Source organism: Rhinatrema bivittatum, chromosome 2 (genome assembly GCF_901001135.1).
Source record: "Rhinatrema bivittatum chromosome 2, aRhiBiv1.1, whole genome shotgun sequence".
In the NCBI taxonomy this organism is placed as follows: domain Eukaryota; kingdom Metazoa; phylum Chordata; class Amphibia; order Gymnophiona; family Rhinatrematidae; genus Rhinatrema; species Rhinatrema bivittatum.
This window is the reverse complement of record NC_042616.1, coordinates 815,603,996-815,626,480: the sequence shown is the minus strand read 5'-3', so window position 1 is coordinate 815,626,480 and position 22,485 is coordinate 815,603,996.

Genomic DNA, 22,485 nt, shown 5'->3' with positions numbered 1-22,485 from the left:
AGAGTTGCTGGAGATAGCAATCTGTTATTATTTAGAATAGTTGTGGGTGGATCCTTGGACCAGTGGCAGGTGACCACGCCCTCGGGGGAGCTCCCGAGAGGGACCACTGGTCAGGCTTAGTGTAGGAGACAGACAGACACTAGTTCTTTTATTAGACAATATATTAAACCACCAGAGGTGGCAGTAGTGAGATGGAAGCGCCCGGCTGGGCTGTAGTCCCTCAGGTACTGGAACAGCGATCCCAAGATGGCTGAGCTGTAGAGAAACTAAGAAAGTGAGTAGGCAAGACATGCAGAACAAATCCTTCAGGAACAAATCCTTGATGGTAACACTCACACAATAGTCTTTTGAGGCAGCCCAGGAGATGGTATGCATTAGGCCCTCGAGGAGCGAGTACCTGGTTCCAGGGAAAGCTCTGAGAGATAGATAGAAACTCACTGCTGTTATAAGCAACAAAGACTTCTTAGTAAGCAATATATTAAACCACCAAAGGTGGCAGTAGTGAGATGGAAGCGCCCGGCTGGGTTGTAGTCCCTCAGGTATTGGAACAGCGATCCCAAGGTAGCTGAGCTGTAGAGAAACTAAGAAAGTGAGTAGATAGGAGATGCAGAGTTCTGGAACAAGTCCTTGATGATAACACTCACACCATAGTCTCTTGAGGCAGCCCAGGAGTTGGAATGCAGTAGGCCCTCGAGGAGCAAGTTCCTGGTCCCAGGGAAAGCTCTGAGAGATAGATGGAAACTCACAATGTTGTAAGCAGCAAAGACTTCTTAGCAGAAGTGGTAATCAGGAGCTGGTCCGGGATGTGGGCCCTCTGTTGTGTCCGTCACTGTCCGATGTCTCTGCTCCGCTCACCTTACCTCGTTGGCGACTCCCTTCGGGGTTGATGGAAGGCTAGCTGCTGCGGCGTCTCCATGCCATCCTCTTCCAGTGTTCCTGGACCGGCTCGACGCTGCAAGCCGCCATGTTGACCAGATGCCTAAGGGCGCGCACGCGGCCCGACTGATGTACCAACGTTGGCGCGAACCTCAGGGGCGCCCCCCTGAGATGATGTCACCAGCTCCAGATATTTAAGGTCTCAGTTTTCGCTAACAAGACGAGTTAGCAAGGGGATTCGTTACCTAGCTTACTTCTGGTAGCTGCGGATGGGATTTGCTCTCCGCAACCCTAGCTACTCTGCCTCCTCGGACTTCACTAGAGGTACCCGCTCCTCGGGGGCCTCGCTCTCTCTTTGTCTTTTCAGATCGCAGTACAGAACCGGTACTTGCTCCTCGAGGGCCTACGTCCCGGATCTGCCCCTGGATACTACTTCTGCTACGAAGTCATCGCTGCTTACAACATCAGTGAGTTTTCCATCTATCTCTCAGAGCTTTCCCTGGGACCAGGTACTCGCTCCTCGAGGGCCTAATGCATACCATCTCCTGGGCTGCCTTAAGAGACTATTGTGTGAGTGTTACCATCAAGGACTCGTTCCTGAACACTGCATGCTTTGCCTACTCACTCTCTTAGTTTCAGCTCAGCCACAATGGGATCGCTGTTCCAAATCCTGAGGAACTACAGCCCAGCCGGGCGCTTCCAGCTCACTACTTCCACCTCTGGTGGTTTACTATATTGTCTAATAAAAGAACTAGTATGTGTCTGTCTCTACACTAAGCCTGACCAGTTGTCCCTCTCGGGATTTCCCCCGATGGCGTGGTCACCTGCCACTGGTCCAAGGATCCACCCACAACTATTAATAGCAACAGAGCTTTCTGACACCCTCGAGGAGCGAGTACCGGTTCCGAACTGCGACCTGAAAAGAAAAAGAGAGAGCGAGGCCCCCGAGGAGCGGGTACCTCTAGTGAAGTCTGAGGAGGCAGAGTAGCTAGGTTTGCGGAGAGCGAATCCCATCTGCAACGATACCCGGAGGTAGTGAATGCCCTTGCTAACTCGTCTTGTTAGCAAAAACTGAGACCTTAAATATCTGGAGCTGATGATGTCATCTCAGGGGGACGCCCCTGAGGTTCGCGCCAATGCCGGTACATCAGTCGGGCCGCGCACGCGCCCTTAGGCATCTGGTCAACATGGCGGCTTGCAGTGTCGAGCCAGTCCGGGGATGCCAGAGGAGAACGGCCTGGAGACGCCGCAGCAGCTAGCCTTCCATCAACCCTGGAGGGAGTCGCCAACGAGGTAAGGTGAGTGGAGCAGAGACGTCGGACAGCGATGGACACAACAGCTGCTCTGCCGCTTCCCAGCTGCCACAGGAAGCTCTCTCTGCCCTTCGGGATATTTCTTCAATAACCTGGGTACCTTGTCCTCGGGGGCCCTTCTGCTCTATTTCAGGTACCTATCTTGGGATACTGGGTACTCTCTCCTCGAGGGCCTGCTCTCCCTAATCTGGTGCCTGCCACTGAACAACTTCTGCCTGCCAGGACCTTCAACTATACAGCTTCTGCTTCAGTGAGTACTAACCCTTTCAGTCTGTCTCACCTTCAGCTTCAGCGCTCTGTGTCTACATCGGGGACCTGTCCCTGCTATGCCGCACTGCCCATCACCTACTCGAGTGTGAGACTGGTCTCCTCTGCTGAGGACCCCTGGACTACCTCTGCTGGGTTACCTTCACTGCTGCCCGCTCCCCAGGCAGTACCATCGAGCTGTACAATAAATACAACTTCTCTGTGTCTGCGTGTATAGAGTCTAGCCTAGTACTGCGGTTCCTCACGGGGCTCCTGCCCATGGGAGTGGCCATCACCGCAGTACCCAAGAATCCACTCCAACACCTCATAACCACAACACACAGCCCAAGGGAGAACATGGAGAGAGAGAGTCTCCTGATGGAGAAGGCTGGTGCAAAGAGTGAGTGGCACAGTTATCTCAGTGAGCTGACCAGGAAGGGGCTCCCCATAGGCAGAGGAAATAGTTACTTGGATGGTCCAGTCTGATGGCTGGAATTTTTTAATGGTGGATTAAGGCTTGGTCAATAATATCTCCACCTGCTCCAGAATCAAGAAATGCTTCCGTATGGAATATACAATTCTCTGAGGAGATTGCAGTGGGGCCAGTAATTGGGGGGAGGACAGTGTCCAACCTAGCGTTGCCTGCCTGGTCAACCCTAGGCACGGATGTTTCCCTGACTTCTCCGGGCATTGGGATGCCATGTGTCCACAGCCGGCCCAATATAAACAAAGGCCCAACTGCCTGTGTCAAAGCTTCTCCAGAGAGAATTTAATTTTGCCCAGTTGCATGGGTTCCTCGGGAGTCTTGGATTCAGGTGGAGAAGTGGGAAGAAGAGGACTCTGAAAATGTGGGGACAACGATACCAGTCACCAAGTGCTCTTGGCCTCTAGAGCCCTTTTCCTGAAAGCGGTGATCGATACAGCCATCCAAGGAAATCAAGGAATCCAATGACGGTGGGACATCACACTCAGCCAGTTTGTCTTTGATTCTACTGGATAGGCTTTGCCAGAAAATGGCGATAAAACTATCTCCCCCCCCCCCCCCCCCGTGCAGTTTGGAGGCAAGAGTGTAGAACACTATGGCATATTCCCTCAGTGGCTGGAAACCCTGCCGGATCCGGAGTAGGTCTGCTGCCAAGGAGGAAGCTCAACCTGCTTCCTCAAGTACGAGTTTGAACTGCTGGAGGAAGTCAGGAAGGCTCTGGAGTACAGGATCGGTAGGCTCCCATAAAGGAGATGCCCAGGCCAGTGTGGTGCCATCCAGTAAGGAGAGCATGTAGGTCACTTTAGACTACTCAGTAGAGAAAAGAGCAATTTGTAATACGAATTGCATGCGGCATTGGTTAATAAACCCACGGCATTCCTTGAGATCACCCATGTATCATGGAGGTGCTGGAAATTGAGGAACTGGTCTCCCACTATGGGCCCCTCAAGTAGTGTGCGGTCTGGCGCATACACGCCTAGAGCAGCCCCAAAGGGCAGTGGTGATGGTGGCATATGAAATGGAAACCTCAACAAGCCAGACTGTATGCAGAGCAACAATGGAAAAATAGAAATGCCATTCTTCAAAACAATAAAATCAAGGAATAGAAAACATCAATCATAGTAGTAAAAACATACTAAGAAAAAGAATATTTCAAAACTGCAGATAAATAGAATACAAGCCAATAATTAAAAACTCATAAAAATGATAACATTTCCCAAACATCAATAATATTTTAAAATAGCAGACATCAAATAACATCCAATAATTAAAACTAATAAGAATTTTAAAAATCCCCCACTTTCCATACCTAGGAACATTTGATTTCCAGTGACCGAGATTTCTGTGGATTATTGTGGGGGGAGACATGGTGAGTGAACTTTCTCCTCTTATATAAACACACCTGTGGCATAGCCACAGGTGGCCTGGGTGGGCCATGGCCCACCCACTTTGGGCTCAGGCCTACCCAACCAGGGCTGTTTCACACCCAAAGAGGCTGTTGCAGCAGTGCCGCACAGGATCCCATCCCTGTGATGGCGAAGAGGAAGGCCTCAGAAGCAAGGCTATCAAGGGATCCTGTTCCCACGACAGTGAAGAGGAGGGCCGGAACTACAATTCCGCCATGGGATCCTATCCCCACAGCAGCGAAGAGGAGGGCTGGAGCTGCAATGATGTCACGGGATCCCTTCCCATCCCTGAGGTGGCAGAAGTAGGATTTTGGCTGCGCCTAATGAAAAGGCCCTGCATGTGTGTGTGGGACAATGGGAGCTTGAATGTGTGTGTGTGGGTGGGTGAGAATGGGAGCTTGAACGTGTGTGTGTGGGGGTGAGAATGGGAGCTTGAATGTGTGTGTGTGTGTGGGTGAGAATGAGAGCTTGAATTTGTGTGTGAGTAGGTGAGAATGGGAGCGTGAATGTGGGTGAGAATGGGAGCCTGGTTGTGCATTTGTATGTGTGTATGAGAATGGGAGCCTGGGTGTGCATCTGTGTATGTATAAGAATGGGAGCCTAGGGGGGTGGTGGTGAATGAGTGAGAGCTTGTTTGTCAGTATATGTTAGAGAGCGTGTGTGTGTGTGTGTGTGGAGAGAATGTGAGCTTGTGTGGGGGAAGGAGAGCATATAAGTGAGAATTTCTGTGTGTGAGGGAGACTATGAGAGAAAGCATGAACCTGTGTGTGTGTGTGAGTGAGGGAGGAAGGGAAGAAGATAGGAGGAGAGAGACACTGAAAAGGAATCAGGAAATGAGCGACAAGGGAAAAAATAGGAATAAAAAGACCAGTACCAACTGAAAGAAAAATACAAAGACCAGACAACAAAGGTAAAAAACAAAACAATTTTTATTTTGAGATGTTAGCAATCTGAATATGCCATCTTTGGGAATGTGCATTTCTTATATTTTTGTATTTTGCTCTTTCTTCAGTATTCTACTGTTCAGTCTAGTTTCTCAAGCTTTCTATTTTGGTTTTGTCTGCGTGTTTCTGTTTCTAATTTGTAGTCTCTTATTTCTATATTAAGTAAGGGTCGGTCTCTGTTTTGCCTGTGTGTGTGTGACAGAGGTGCAGTATTTCTGCTTGCATGTAGTTTCTCTCTCTGTAGTAGTCCAGCTTGTTCTGTTACTCCAGCAGGTGGTGTATTAATGTTCTAGGGCCTGGTGTAGTATTTGCATTGCTGCTTTTTTCATAAGGTTGCTGTTATTTGAATCCTGAGAGTCAGTGCTGTGACTGTATAATATGGCAAGTTTCTAGATGTCTCTTTCTTTGCAGGAGTTTGTGTTACTTCACTAAATACCAGTGAAGGGATATTGTTTGCTGAGGTGACACCAGAATTTGAATTTTTTTTTTTTCATGTTGGTTGTAATGTGAATTGTTCTAACTCTGCCCTGCACCTGATCTGATGATTAATGATATTTAATTGTAGTTATGATGATTTCTGGCGAGGATTCTTGAAAGAATGCATACATTTTTGTTTTATTACATGATTGATTGGATCTATTTGTTTTCTTTGCTTTTTACATGATATACTTGTGCATTTATAAACTGCAATATATATAACAAATTAATATAGATTAATAAGGAATTTTTAATTCTGGTAGGTGCTTGAAATTATTGAGGTTAAATGTTTTACATTTTCACACATGATGCATAATGGCTGTTGCAAACTACTTAGAAAGCCATTGTAGGGTGCAGGATATGGCATTATTTATCAATAAGTATACAACTGGTAGGGCTCAGAACTGCATGCCCACAGCTCACCCATGTTAACCTTGTGCCCACCCAAAAAATCAGTTCTGGCTATGCCACTGAAACACACACACATACACTTTTACACATGCACACAAATGCTCTCACACATGCACAGATGCTCACACACAGATGCTCTCACATGTTCTTTCACACACATGCACACAGAGGCTCTCACACATGCTCTTTCACAGACACAGATGCTCACACACAGATGCTCTCACATGTTCTTTCACATACATGCACAGATGCTCTCACACCTGCTCCTTCTCAAAATGCAAACAGATGCTCTTACTCATGCTCTTTCCCAGACTCAGATGCTCTCATACGTGCTCTCACAAATGCACACAGATGTTCTCATACACAGGGGCGGATTCCCAATGACGACCGGCCTGGGGATTTGCTCGGCAGACCACGTGACTAGAGCGACTGGCCCACCGGGGGATGCCCGATCCCCCGATAGGCCAATCCGCCCCTGCTTATACATGTTCTCTCTCTCAAACGTACACGCTCTTACACATGCACAGATGCTCTCTCACACACTCAGATGCTCTCATACATGCTCTCTCACACACACACACCCGCACATGCTTTCCTCCAACACACCCATGCATCTGCTGAATCACAAACACACACTCCTCCTAACTCACTCACACGTGCTGTCTCTCGCTCTCTCTCTTTAGCTGCCGGCACGCGCTGACTTCTTTTTACTTTGGCTGCCGACTGGGCCTCCTCCTCTTTTTCAGCTGCGGGCAGGCTGGGCTCCTCTGGCCAGCAGCAGGAAGGTGAGAATTCTGCCGACATTTAACTAAATAATGCATCTGGTGACAAGGTGAGGCGGCCGCTGGGCGTTTTTGGGGGGGGATATTTTTTTTGCCACCTCAAGATTTTGCCGCCTGAGACTGCTGCCGCACCCTGCCTCATTATAGAACCGCCCCTGGCTATAATGGGTTATCTTAAACTGAATCGCTTTTATGCCTGCGTCTGTTGGAAAACGATGGGCCCGATCACAAGAACGTTCCACATCTGCCAATGAAATGTCGTCACCAGGTTTATTCTGCCACAGCCTTCTGTTGGACTCCTTAACCTGAAAGCCTTTACATAATTTGTATCACAAAGAGAATGAATTTCCTTCTGACAACGTTTTTCTGAGATTGAAAGCCAATGATTGCTTTCCTAATACATTTGGCACTTTGCTCAGTAATTTCATTAAGTAAATTGCTTGTGAGAATGCAAAAAAAAAAAAAAAGTGCTTAGCAGGTAAAAATTCAGTCTAAAAATCTATTACATTTTCTGTTTTTTAATACGCCTGTTCATCTAATCCTGAAACTCAAAGTGCTCCACAGCTGGCGAGAAGTATAGACTGGGTTTTTAATGGGAGGAGCAACGTTATAGCTGTGTGGTGCCCCCAGCTTCTCCTAATAGCCCTTTCAGGTCAATAAAATCACCTAGAACCAGTATGTGAGGTGAGCTCCGCCCCCTCCCTCCCTGCACTCCAACTCTGTCCTTCTCTTTGTATGGGAATTGAGCTCCGCCCCCTCCCTCCCTGCACTCCAACTCTGTCCCTCTCTGTGTATGGGAAGTGAGCTCCCCCCTCCCTCTCTGCACTCCAACTCTGTCCCTCTCTGTGTATGGGAAGTGAGCTCCGCCCCCTCCCTCCCTGCACTCCAACTCTGTCCCTCTCTGTGTATGGGAAGTGAGCTCCGCCCCCTCCCTCCCTGCACCCCAACTCTGTCCCTCTCTGTGTATGGGAAGTGAGCTCTGCTCCCTCCCTCCCTGCACTCCAACTCTGTCCCTCTCTGTGTATGGGAAGTGAGCTCCGCCCCCTCCCTCCCTGCACTCCAACTCTGTCCCTCTCTGTGTATGGGAAGTGAGCTCCGCTCCCTCCCTCCCTGCACTCCAACTCTGTCCCTCTCTGTGTATGGGAAGTGAGCTCCGCCCCCTCCCTCCCTGCACTCCAACTCTGTCCCTCTCTGTGTATGGGAAGTGAGCTCCGCTTCCTCCCTCCCTGCACTCCAACTCTGTCCCTCTCTGTGTATGGGAAGTGAGCTCCGCCCCCTCCCTCCCTGCACTCCAACTCTGTCCCTCTCTGTGTATGGGAAGTGAGCTCCGCCCCCTCCCTCCCTGCACTCCAACTCTGTCCCTCTCTGTGTATGGGAAGTGAGCTCCGCCCCCTCCCTCCCTGCACTCCAACTCTGTCCCTCTCTGTGTATGGGAAGTGAGCTCCGCCCCCTCCCTCCCTGCACTCCAACTCTGTCCCTCTCTCTGTATTGGGAATTGAGCTCCGCCCCCTCCCTCCCTGCACTCCAACTCTGTCCCTCTCTCTGTATTGGGAATTGAGCCCTGCCCCCCCAACCACATCCCTGTACTCTGCAGCTATGCCCCTCTCTTTCTCTGAATAATCTACTCTGTACTACCACACACCACCCCCGAGCTCAGCACGCACTCCCTACTACCCCACATCTCAATGACTACACTTCCTACACTTCTCAGTGTTTTCCCCGTCCTTGGACAAGCATTTACTACTAGTGTACACATATTGAACGTCATATTTGATTTAGGGTATTGTTCCTCGCCTGGAGCATCTGTTGATGAACAAGCGAGCTCTACGTTTAATAAACTGAATGAAGACCAGTTTGATTAATGGCTGCCTTTTTCATATTTTGCAGATTCCTGCAGCTGAACCCATGCAAGGCACAGTCGGGCATGCACGGCCGCACAATTTCGTTTTCGGTGCCACAGGCCCTGCATTTACTTGTGCTGATTGTGCTGCTACACGGTACAGCAGGATAGCTGCCCTCACAGCTCCTCCTCATGGCGATCCTTTTGCAGTGCTGCGCAAACCTTTGTACGGGTAGCTTTGCTGGGGCAGTGTTCAAACTGGTGCAACGTCTGCACATGGTTCAAACCAAAGCGTGGGGTAAATCCCAGCTCCGCCCACACGCCACTTCCCTGTGTGCGTAAAAAAGTACATGCATAGCACATGTGCTCGAAATTGCATGCACCTGTCCATCGTGCATTCCTGTGAAAACTCCACTCCCTGGGCCTTTCGTGCATCCCAACCGCTTCAAACTGATCCTGGCTTTCCAGGGGCTCCAGGTTCGTTTTGTGATTGCCAGCCTAAGCCATGAAACATCTCTCTTCATTAACCAACGCAGCAGCATTTCTCAAGGGTACAACATCTTTTATAATAAAATCATTCTGAACCAAGCGGCTCTGCCATGAAGAGATAATGGAAGCATTCGTCAAGCCGCCATCTGACCTTTTAATTTGCTCCAGGATTATATTAATAGTAAGTTTTGTACAATTGAGTTAGCTTCTGTGGAAAATGAAGCTGTAAATAGTTTAGTTGTTGTGTGCAGTGGCTGCACCTCTGACTTTCCATAATTCATTTTTAAGCTCGCAAACCTGCAAACCACAAGATTCCACTGCCTCCACAATCTCTCAAAGTGAGTCAGGTGGACCGGCTACTGACACAAGGCTGTCACTGCCAAATAGGCTTTGATTACCTCCTTCCTGCCTGTTTTTATAGCTTAGAATGCACACAAAAGATTTTGGCTTGCTAGCCAAGGGTTGTAGCATTAAAATAAGCAAAAGTGGCAACTCTGAACAACCCTGCCTCATGGAAATGGACCAGGTACTACCTTGATCCAATGAATATATTCTCCAGTTAACCTGAAGCCAAGCAGTGGAACCCCCACAACGTATAATCCCAGGGAACCTTCCACAGGCCATTTCTGCCTTCTTTCCTCCCTCCCTGGCAGAGCGCATGCGTGCAATTGAGCTTCCCTTCACCGGTCTCTCCTTCCTGCCTCCCGAACCTTGGCCTGCCGTGTCTCTCGGCAGCAAGATGCCACCGACTCCTCTCGTGCCAGGAAGCCGCCGGCCCAGCTGGCACACTCTTCCTAGGCGCGCACACGCACGCCGGACTTCCTCTAATTTAAAGGGCTAAGGGAGAGAAAAGCCCCATGGCGCCGAAAGATGACATCACTCGCTCCTGCCCTCATCGCCTCAGCAACAGGTCCCACTACTCCTGAAGTAGAGTGTGTTGCTTCAGCGTCTTGTCTTCAATCCAGCCTCCTCTTCAGTTCCAGCTTTGTCTTCGGTGTACCTTGCCCTCCCTGCCTATCTGTCCCTTCTTACCCTTCGGACAGATACCTGCTTTTGACCTTGGCCTGATCTCAGATATGCTTGACCGCAGCTAGCTACTAACCATTGCCTGCCACTAGATACACTTAACCGCTGCCTGCCTCTGACCATCGCTCGAACCTTGGACTTGTCCGACCTCCATCAGCTCCGACTCAGTTATCCAAGGATGACCACCTCCGCCATCAGCAGAGACCCCCACCTAAGACCTGCCAGCCCTGGTACCCAAGGAGTCAATCTGAGGGGAACGAGGGCTGGTATAGGCGAAGCTCCAGCTGGGTCTCTGCTTTGTTTGGGTCCACCTGCCGAAGGTGGGAACCTGTAGGGCTCTTCCCTGAAGGTTGCACCAATCCTGCCTCGGCCCAAGGGTCCACTAATGCAACATACTGGGCCAGCATGCACACTTTTACCCTCACTTTTTTTGTGCACGAACCTTACTCCCACTGCAAAGAATTCTGCACGCACTGCTTAGCACCCTTGCATGGAAGTCCAGTGCAAATGAAGGCATTAGCTACTACTCCTCAATGCAGAGAGGTGCGCTGGGTTAACTCTTATTTTCTGAGCGCTGGAAATTTTAATCCTTGTCTGAGGTGGAGTAGTTTCCAGCACTCGTATGAGTCATTGGGCAGAAGCAAGAGTTCTGGTGCTGGGACCTATAATTGGTATTTTATACTCACAAGAAGATTTCTCTCTCCAGAAAGCATTTTTTGAGCACATAAATCATATTTTACACACAGAAACATGCTTTGTGTACATAAACCATGTTTTCTGCACAAAAAAATGATTTACACGCCTACATCACATTTTTCTGAGAGCTAAGCCTTTTCTCTGAGGAGGGGGTGTTACATGCAGTGAGCCTCAGGAATCGGCCCTCGGACCGTTCTTTTCATCAGTTTTGTGAGTGACATAATGGAAGGACTGTCAGGAAAGGGTTTTGCCAGTGATACCAAAATCTGTAACAGGATGGAGAGCCAGGAAGAAGTGGAAAACATGAGGAGGGATCTAGTGAAGCTCGAGGAATGGTCTAAGGTCTGGATTAGATGCCCAAGATCATCCAGAAAATGAGCTTTATTTGAATGGAGATGTGAACTTTTAAATGTGCCCGACTCATGCCGAGTTTCGCCCCACTCGGGGGCTGCCTCAGGGACTAAAACAAATAAATAACAAATATAAATATACATAACAGGACATAAAACAAAATATTAAAATCAAAATTAATAAAAAAAGGTAACACATAAAATATGAAGACATATCCAAAGCACTTATCATGAATAGACAATGACAAAGCAGAGTGAAACAAGTAGACAGAACGGTAACAATATATGATTTTACCTGTATAAAACTTGTCTTTAATGTGTATGAGTATACTCTCATAACATTAATTCACAACTTTGCTGAAAATCTGGTGGTAATGCCGCGTAGCTGACCTAGTAGTTGAACACGTGTCTCTGCGCGCATCTTCTGTGCATAGCTGAGTGACTTCTTGACTGCAGCGCTCGGCGTCCAGCAGCAAGACACTAGTGTCAAAGAAGTCCACGCGTTTGGTCATTGTGCTCCTTGCCTTATAAAGATGATAAAGCCGGAGTTTTTTATAAGCCTGTATCACCGCTACCTGGATGCTTGAGGTGCTTTGCTTTCTACTGTTGTGCCAACGCTGGTCCATCCCCTTGAGCAGGATCACATGCTCGGGGTCCCCATTTGTCTGCCACGGCATGTAAACGCTGTGGTACAGCACTTCCTGACAATCTTTGAGTGTCTTTGGATCTAGATGACACTAATGATGTATGAGCTGCTCCCCTCTTGAGAAAATGGAAATTCACCTGGATTTAGAGCCACGTGGCACTCTTCCGTCTGTGAAGACATATGAGGTGGCTGGCAGAGATTCTATGGGTGCGTAGATGAAGGATCACTTATTGGTCACCCTATATGAGGCGTCATGTTTCCTTCCTCTCCTGGCTGCAATTCAAGAGTTGATTGCCCTTCAGTGGAGTGCACCAGGGCAGCTTTAAAGAGAAGTATACCTTGGCGGGTTTATATCCTTTGGATTTGCAGGCAGGACAGCAGTTGCAATTCCCAAAGATGGATGTGCTGGTGTGTGCTGTTATTTATTTATTTAACATTTTTATATACCGATCTTCAGGAAAAAAATTCATATCAGATCGGTTTACATGTAATAAGGGGTATAACTTAATCAACCATTTAACAAGAGGCAAAAGTTACATATAACAAGGAGGTTTTAACTTGGGGGGCAAGGTCAGCCGGAGATATAGGACAGCATAACTGAATAAACTAGATAATGCAATAAGACAAAGAAGAGAGGCATAAATATAATGCCTAAACTTGAGGGGCGTTTAGTTAGGAATCAGTGTCCGGTCTGGTGAAGAAATTGCTGGATTTGCAAGTTAGGGGAAGGCTTGGAGGAAGAGCCATGTCTTGAATTTTTTTCAGAAGGTTAGAGGGCATGGTTCTAGTCTGAGGTCTGTGGGCATATTGTTCCAGATGGCTGGGCCCGCTGTAGAAAATGCTCGTTCTTTGGTGGTTGATAGGCGCGTGGATTTCGTTGGGGGGATTTGCAGGGTGCCTTTATATGCTTCTCTGATAGGTCTAGAAGATGAGTATAATTTGAGAGGAATCTGGAGGTCTAGTTGTTGCTGATTATGAATGGTTTTGTGAATTATGGTGAGGGCCTTGTGTAATATTCTGTATTTTATTGGCAGCCAGTGAAGGTTCCGTAGTATGGGAGTGATGTGTGCTCCTCTGTTGGTATTGGTTAGGATTCTAGCCGCAGCGTTTTGGAGCATCTGTAATGGTTTGATAGATGAGATGGGGAGCCCAAGAAGGAGAGCGTTGCAGTAATCTGTTTTGGAGAAGAGCGTGGTTTGGAGCACAGTCCTGAAATCCTGGAAGTGGAGGAGGGGTTTGAGCCTTTTCATGATTTGTAGTTTATAAAAACAATCCTTGGTAGTATTATTGATGGATTTCTTAAAGATTCAGATGGTTATCGATGATTACTCCTAGGTCCCTTACTTGCTTGATCTGGGTATTGCGAGCTGGTGGATGGATAAAGGCCGAGTGGTCGGAGGAGATGAGTAGGAGTTCTGTCTTGGTTGCATTAAAACTAGATTCAAGCTGGTGAGCAGGCGGTTAATAGATTGGAGGCAGATTTCCCAAAAGGTGAGAGTCTTAGGAAGGGATTCTGTTATGGGAATCAGAATCTGCACGTCATCTGCATAGAGGTAGTGTGTTAATTTTAGGTTAGTAAGCAACTGACAGAGGGGCAGGAGTTATATATTGAAAAGGGTGGGTGACAGGGAAGAGCTTTGTGGTACGCCTAATGTTGATTTGACGTCTGGGGATTCTTTGTTATTGAAGCTTCTGTTACTGAGGAAGGAATTAAACCAACTGTGGGCAGATCCTGTTAATCCGATTTCTGAAAGGCGATTTAGTAGGATGGAGTGGTTCACGGTGTCAAAGGCTGATGAAATGTCAAGAAGGACTAGGATAAAAGAGAGCCCTTTGTCAAGGCCCATGAGGATGTGGTCGGAAAGGGAGATAAGGAGGGTTTCTGTACTTGATGATTTAAGAAAGCTATATTGGGATGGGAAGAGGATATTGTGTTCTTCCAGATAAACAGAGAGTTGTGTATTTACCACTTTCTCCATGATTTTTGCCAGAAAAGGGAGGTTAGATATGGGGCGGAAATTGGAGGGTTCTCTTGTGTCCAGATTGGGTTTCTTCAAGAGGGGTTTGAGGGAAGCCGTTTTTAGCCTGTCCGGGTAGATTCCTTGGGCGAGTGAGCAATTTATGATGTTGGCCAAAGGTCTAGAGATAGCATTCGGGATAAGAAGCAGAAGTTTAGTCGGAATGTGGTCTGCTGGGTGGTTAGATGGTTTCAGCCTCTTAAGTATAGATTCGATCTCCAGTGGGGTTGTAGGTTCGAAGGAGTCGAGGATGGCTCCAGTGTGAGGAATGGAATTGGAGAGTATTTATTTATTTATTTATTTAAAATTTTTATATACCGACATTCATCCAGGATATCACATCGGTTTACAGTGTAACACAAACAAACGCCAAGCATGGCACTTTACATTGAACAAATAAAACAAGTTAACAAATGAATAAATGAGGGTGTGAACAAGGGGAAAATTGCATTAAATACTCAACTAGGTTTGTAATTATATACATATGTACAAAAGGAAGACACTAAGAGATAAACAATTTAGGAGTGCTAGGAGGAGAGGGGGGAGTGATGAGCAGAGGGAAGGGGTGAGAAAAAGGTAGGAGAAGGGCGAAGTGAGGGGATGGAGGACCAGAAGAGGGGGGCAGAGGAGAGGAAGGGTGGGCAGTAGAGAGGAGGGAGAAATTAGGTGTATGCCTTGGTGAAGAGCCAGGTCTTGAGCTTCCGCTTGAACGATTTGATGCATTCCTCTTGCCGTAGTTCAACTGGCATTGTGTTCCAAAGGGTCGGCCCGGCTATCGATATTGCACGGGCTCTGGTAGATGTTAGTTTGTAGAGTTTAGGGGAAGGGATGGGCATAGTTGCGAGATGTGCGTGTCTAGTAGGCTTATTAGACTGGTGTAAGCGGAAGGATTCATTAAACCAGTTCATTTCAGGATTGTAAAGAGCCTTGTGGATGAGAGAGAGAGTCTTATATTGTATACGGGAAGCTATTGGGAGCCAATGTAGATCTTTTAGAACAGGTGTAATATGGTCGTGTCTGCGTAAGTTGGTCAAGATTCGGGCTGTTGTGTTTTGTAAAATTTGAATGGGGTGAATGGCGTTGTTAGGAAGGCCAAGGAGAAGGGAGTTGCAGTAGTCGGTTTTGGCGAAGATGGTGGTTTGGAGCACTGTTTGGAAATCGGGGGGGGGGGGGGGGTGTAGTAAGGGTTTTAGTTTTTTTAGTGTATGAAGTTTAAAGAAGCCATCTTTTAGTATGTTGTTGATAAATTTCTTCAGTGTGAAGTGCCCATCGAGAATGATACCCAGATCACGGACTTGTTGAGCAAATTGGAACTGTGAAAGAGGGGGAAGGATCGAGTGGTTAAGGGGTGAGATGAGCATGATTTCAGTTTTAGTAGTGTTGAGAGCTAGGTGGATGGAAGAAAGGAGATTGTTTATGGATTGGAGAGTATCGTTCCAGAAATCCATGGTTTTAGAAATAGAGTCAGTGATGGGTATGAGGAGCTGAACATCGTCAGCATATATGTAGTGTGGGAGATTTAGGCTGGATAGGAAGTGACAGAGGGGTAGGATGTAAATATTGAAGAGGGTTGAAGAGAGGGATGAACCTTGAGGGACACCTTGATTAAGGGGGATAGCCTTGGAAACATGATTGCCTAGCTGAATTTTGTACTCTCTATTGCTGAGATAAGAATTGAACCAGTTGAGGGCAACACCTGTAATGCCTATTTCAGTCAACCACTGTAGGAGAATGGGATGGCTGACGGTGTCAAATGCGGAGGAGATGTCAAGGAAGACAAGTATGTATGATTGTCCTTTCTCAAATCCTTTAATAATGTGGTCTGTTAGGGAGAGTAGAAGAGTCTCAGTACTATGAGATTTCCGAAAGCCGTATTGTGCGGGGGCAAGGATGTGATTGTCTTCAAGGTATTCTGTGAGTTGCTTGTTAACAGTTTTTTCAAGGAGTTTAGCAATAAATGGAAGATTGGAAATAGGGCGATAGTTGGCTAGATCAATGGGGTCAAGTTTGGGTTTCTTTAGGATGGGTTTGACAATAGCCTGTTTCAAGGGGAGGGGTACCTGTCCCAAGTTAATGGAGAGGTTAATGATATTTGTTAATGGTTTGGCAATAATATTGGGTATTGTGAGGAGATGTTTTGTGGGTATGGTGTCAGATGGGTGAGTGGAAGGTTTGGCTTTCTTGATAAAGGTTTCTATTTCTAATGTTGAGGTGCAGTCTAGGGAGGAGAGAACAGTGGTATTGTTGCAGGTCTTTGTATTGATGAAATCGGGTTCGACAATGTTGATGGGACTGGCACAAGGGGTGAACTTTGAAAGTAACTTGTCTACTTTGGTTTGGAAGAAGGTGGCTAGATCTTCACATTTGGATTTGGCTACTACGTCAGGGATGTCGGGGGCAGCCGTCTTGGTGAGTGAGTTAACGTAATCATACAGTACTTTAGGGTTGTATTGGAATTGGTGTATTTTGTTGGCATAGAAATCTCGTTTTGTCATGTTAAGTTTGTCACTATATAGATGTAGGGAGGTTTTAAATTGTAGGGAGGAGGGGGGGTTGCATTGGTGGGGAGGCACGCTAATGTGTCTGCAGTTTTTTTCTGAAAGAAGAGTGCTAGATCATTTGCTTTGGATTGAGCTTGGTCGTCTGGTATGGAGGGGGTAGAGGATTTTGTGAGTTGGGAGACATAAGAGAACAGGGTCCTGGCATCAAATTGAAGATTGTGAATTCTGCTGGCATAGAAGTCTCTTTTTGTCTTTAAGATGGAGTTCCTGTAGATGTGGAGGGTGCGTTTGTAGTCAGACAAATTTATGGGGTTGGGGGACTTACGCCATTCACATTCTTTGTGTCTGAGGTCTTGCTTCATCTGCTTAAGTTCTGGGGAGAACCAGGGTTGTTTCTTCTTATGTGTCGAGTTGATTATTTTCACCGCTTTAGGGCATAATTTATTCGCGGGAGCCGCCAAGCCAATCTCACTGAAGCAACACCATGGGCTGCGATGGAGGCCTGCGCTGGCGACGACAGGACATACTTGGCCCTCTCGTCCATACGCTACCTGTGGGCTTTTGATAGTGGGAGGACTAATTTAGTCTTTCGCCGCCAGGCACAACGTGGTCTCACCTACAAAATTGGTCAGCATACTCCATTTCTTAGTCCATTCTCACAAGATTACCCTTTAAAGGTTCTCTTTTATTTGGCAGTGAGGTGGCGAAGATGGCAAATAGATGGGGGGAAATTCAGGTCACTTGTTTGCCCGAGGATAAGAAGCCAGCTTTGCGTCCCTTTCACGCACGTGGCCGCTCTCAAGATTATATGGGATTTCGTCCTTCTCAGGGGGCATCTTCTCACAGTCCACCTTCCTTCAGGTGTACTCCATTCTTTCCCCCCAGGAAGCCCTGGAAGGATGCAGGCTCCAGGACTGGAGCCTCCCAATCTCAATGAAGGTTTGTGGACTCCCCTCCTGAGGCTGGAGATGGGCATTTGCCTATTTTGCTTTTCTCAGGGGTGGGTCCAGATCACATCAGGCCCATGGGACCTGAAAGTAATATGGAATGGCTATGCTCTACAATTTCTTCGCATTCCTCTGGATGTCTTTATAATATCTCCGAGCAACTCTCCTAAGAGGAGGATGGCAGTGAAGACTACTTTACGGATTCAGTTAGACTTGGATCTTAAAGTGCTGGGCAGCAATGCCTTCACTCAGGTATGGCTGAGTGTCAAGTTGTTATATGCCTTTCCGCCATGGCCTCTGATAGGCAAGATAGTTCGGAAGTTTGCAAGTCAGGCCAACACCATCATTTTGGTGGTTTCGGAGTGGCCCTGGAAACCATGGTGTGCTGATTTAGAGAGACTGCTGGTGGACAGTCCTTCAGACTGCTGCTTTGGAAGGTTCTGTTGCAGCAAGGCTCCATCCTACCTGTTGATTCAGGTCGATTTTGTCTTACGGTTGACCCTTGAGCAAACTCAGTTACTGAAGCGTGGTTTATTCTACTGGCAGTGGTTTCCTCCTTGCTTTGGGCCAGGAACATTTTTCTACATTGCTGCCTATGTTCTTGTTTGGAGAATGTGAGACCTGGTGTGAGAAACAAGGTTCTCAGCCTCTCAAAGTGGAGATGCAATTCATTTTAGAATTTTTAGAGGACAGATAGCATAATGCTTTGACCCTGAATACCTTATCGGTTCAAATGGCAGTTCTGCCTTGTTATGGCAGCAAGTCTTTGGTGGGTCCTTGTCTGTCCATCCAGATGTGGCCTGGTGCTTGCAGGGAGTTAGTTATCTTCGTCCTTTCTTGTGTCTGTCGATCCCTTGGTGAGATCTTAATCTGTGCCTGCATTTCTTGGAGGTTCGACTTTTTGGTGGTTGAGTAGCCTCTCCTTGCAATTGCTTACTTTGCAGTCAGTGTTTTTCTTTGTGGCAATCTGTTCTGCACGTTGGGTTTTCCGAGCTGCAGGTTTATTCTTCTAGCTGTGAGCCTTTCCTATGCAGACTCCCAGGGTGATACAGCTTTGGACTGAACCTTCTTTGGTCAAAAGTGGTTTTGGAGTCAAGTAACATTGGTTGCAATACTGTTATAAATCTGATGCCTGATGGGAGGAGCAATCAGATAGGAGTAGCAAACTTTTGTGGACTCCTCCTGAAGAAGGGAGGAGTTAGCAATCAATAATGGATCTGCTATAGAGTTAGCAATCTGTTGTAGACTTGCTAGGGAGTTAGCAATCTGTAGTGGAGCAACTCCTGTAAAAGGGAGGCGTTAACGCAGTTTGTTAGGGACTCCGTAAGGAGTTAGCAATCTTGTTATGAACTAGCTCCTGTGGAATGAAGAGGTAGCAATCTGATATGCTCAGCTCCTGTAGAGGGAGTAGTAAACAATCTGTAGGTTAAGACTGCGGAGTAGCAATCTATTATGAATCTGTTGCTGAAGACTCCTGATGGAGCGAGTAGCAATATGTTACCAGCAGAGTGCTTGGAGAGGGCACTCGGCTGTAGAGGAATGTAGATAGGTGGATCCTTGGGCCGATGGCAGATGACAACGCCCCCAGGAGGAGATCCTGAGAGGGACCACCAGCTAGGCTTGGGTATGAAGACAGACACAGATGGGTATGAAGACAGACACAGATAGTTCTTTTATTAGTCAGGTTAGTAGAACCACCAGAGGTGGCAGTAGTGAGAAGAAATGCCCGGCAGGGCTGAAGTCCCTCAGGTACTGCAACAGCGATCCCAGGGTTGAACTGTAGAGAAACTATAGATAGTGAGTAGACAGGGTATGCTGTGTTCATAGCCAGAGCTAGAAGACAAACTCACATAAGGTCTTTAGAAAGCTCAGAAGCTGGAAAGGGTTAGGCCCTCGAGGAGTGAGTACCTGGTTCCAGGGAAAGCTCTGACAGAGAGGTGGTAACTCACAAATGTCTGTATCTGTGATAGCTTCCAGGCAGTAGAGATTCTTCAGAGTATTCAGGAACATGGGCCCTCAAGGAGCGAGTACCTGTTCCTATTGGCAATCTGAAATAAAGAAAAGAGAGCGAGGCCCCCGAGGAGCGGGTACTTCTGGTAAGTCCAAGGAGGCAGAGTAGCTTAGGTAGCGAAACCTTTGCTAACTCAATGTGTTAGCAAATACTGAGACCTTTTATATTGGAAGCAGATGACTTCATCTCAGGGGGACGCCCCCGAGGTTCTCGCCCTTGCTGGTACATCAATCGGAGTGCGCGCGCCCTACGTCATCAGGAACATGGCGAATCCACAGCGTCATGCCGGTCCGGGGACACCAGAGAGAGATGGCAAGAAGAGGCCGCGGCAGTCGACCGTCCATCAGACCCAGAGGGAGTCGCCACAGTGGTAAGGAGGGCGGAATGAGGGCGTCCAGCAGCGACGGATGCAACAAATACTTAGAGGTTACTAAGTCTGACTGGAAGTGTGTTTGCCTGTTTATGCTTCACGGTGGCGATAACCAGATTGCGTCAGTGGCACAGGCAACTATAGCACATTGGATTGTGCTATACGTCTACATGGAAGCCAAGATACCCTTGCCGAATCAGACTAGACCACGTTCCATGAGGGCTCAGGCGATAGTGTGGGCAGCGATTGATTGTTGTCTGCTATTGAGACTTGCCAAGTGGTGATGTGGTCATCTGTCCTCACCTTGTACATTACCACTTAGTTGTTCGGGATCGGGAGGACACCATGTTCGTGTGAAAAGTGTTGTCTGGACCTTGGGCAACCTCCCACCCTGTTCAGGAGTAGCTTTGATACATTCCACTGGTGAATGCCGAGGAAGGAGAAATTACTACTTGTTTGATAATTTCTTTTCCTCTAAAGAGGGAAGGCCAATCCCCAACCCATCTTCAGCTACTGGTTTTTACCTTTGGTTTGCTTTTTTGTTGCGAACATTGCAGATTGTTGTTCCTGCTACTTGTTCGAAGACTGGTGTCTTAACCAGACCCTTAGTTTAGTGAATGGGTTAATTCTTTTGACTGCACTCAGTGTTCTGTATTGTTTTATTTATTTATTTGTTATTTTATTTTATACCAACGTTCAAAGTTAAATATCACATCAGTGTACAATTAAATTAACTAATCATGCCCCAATGTAGGCATTTAAAAAACATTCAATTAAAAGAGATACTATTCAATTATAAATGTGATAAAAGCATATAAAACAGTGATAAAAGATACAACATTCATTAGAAATAAATAAAATAAAAATAATAATAAAATAAGGTAAAATACAAACAACATTTTTTAAATCTTAAAACCTAAAGGAAACTAAATTAATTGTAAAACAGAAGATTTAAGAATTAAATATAAAGCTATTCTTAAGGGAAGGCCTTAAGAATTATTGATTGAAAAGCATGAGTGATTGATTGCTAATAATCATTGTCAAGTATAATCAGTTTGTCCAGTTTCACTTTTTCAGAGAATACTGGCAGGCTGATGTCAGGGCGGGACTAAATATATCTGTGACGTCAGCGTTTGCCCTGTCTCCATCTGCTGGTAAAGGTGCATAACCCACTGGTGGGGATTGGTCTGCCCTTCTTAGAGGAAAGGAAATTATAAGGTAAGTAGTAATTTCTCCTTTCCGATGCATTGGCATACCGTTGGCTTACTGCATCAGAAGAAACCACTGAATTTCTGCTCATATTCAGCTAATTCCATCAGCCCCCTTAGTTGCTGCATATCTGTTTGGTACAAACCTCACTCTATCTGTATCATAGCAGACCAGCATGGCTTGCTGTTGTGATGCATGAGGGCACCAAATAAATAGGAAGGTGTGTGTGTGTGGGTGCTCTAGAAGCTAAATTTGTAGAAAGTGGAAATGCAGAGTAGCATTCTCAGAAATATTCCCTGCTCCGTGCGCAGGACCCTGGAAGCTGGCAGAACTCTGGAGCCTCAATATGTGGGTGAGACAATGTGGACGAAAGAGGGCTTTAGATTTGATAGAAACTGGACAGTGCTTTTGGGGAAGGGGGGAGCCTTCACTAGGGTGGAAGCAGGCTGCTGGCGCTAACGTTTCTAAAGCAGCTAGTGCAGCTTTTAAACTAGAACATGGGGGAAACTTGTACTCCTGTAATGCAGCTGAGCTCAGCTCCTTGGCTCTTGTAAGCGAATACTCGGTCAATCTGTTTTGTGTTGTGTTGTGTGTGTGTGTGCAAATGCAGTCCTTCTGTCTCCACTTAGACTTGTTTCCTGCAGGGCTGAACCTTCAAATAGCAGGGGGGATTTTCGATAAAAATGATGATCAGACAACTGGCGATCTATTTCTTTGACGTAATTTACTCTATCCATAAGGACTATACACCCACCTTTATCTGCAGCTTTTATCACTAAATCAGTATCTTTTCCAGGCGATGTCAAAGCTTTATTTTCATTAATTGTCATGTTGTAATATCTTTTTTTAGATAAAGAATCACGTTCTACCTTTTCCAAATCGTGCATGACTAATTTTTCATATGTCTGAATGACAGGATTGTTGATATTGGCGGGGATCCATTTACTTGGTTTTTTTTTTACTATGGACATTTCCTGATTGCCAGTGGTTTTGTCATCGAACATAAGAGTAGTATTAATAGAAAAATATAAAAAAATTTTATCCAGCCCATTGGTGACACATACATTAGAAAACGGTCATAAATTTGAGGATTACAAGTTTTGTGTATTGCAGCAAGTTACTGTCAACTGGAGAGGTGGTGATTTAGGTCATATTTTATTGCAGATTGAACAAAGATATATATTTGATTTTAAAGCTATGGAACCCAATGGTTTAAATCTGGATATAGACTACTCTGTTTTTCTCTGATTTTAGCCTGTTTTTTACGTGATATATTGCCTTTTCCTTATTCATCATTTTTTTAATTTTTAGCTCACTAGTTTTTTTTAATTATACCATTATTTATTTATTTATTTTTTATTTAAGACATATGCTCCCACGTTTTCGCATATTTGTATATGTAATTTTTCTATTAAATCACCATTTTTCACATTTTATTCACAA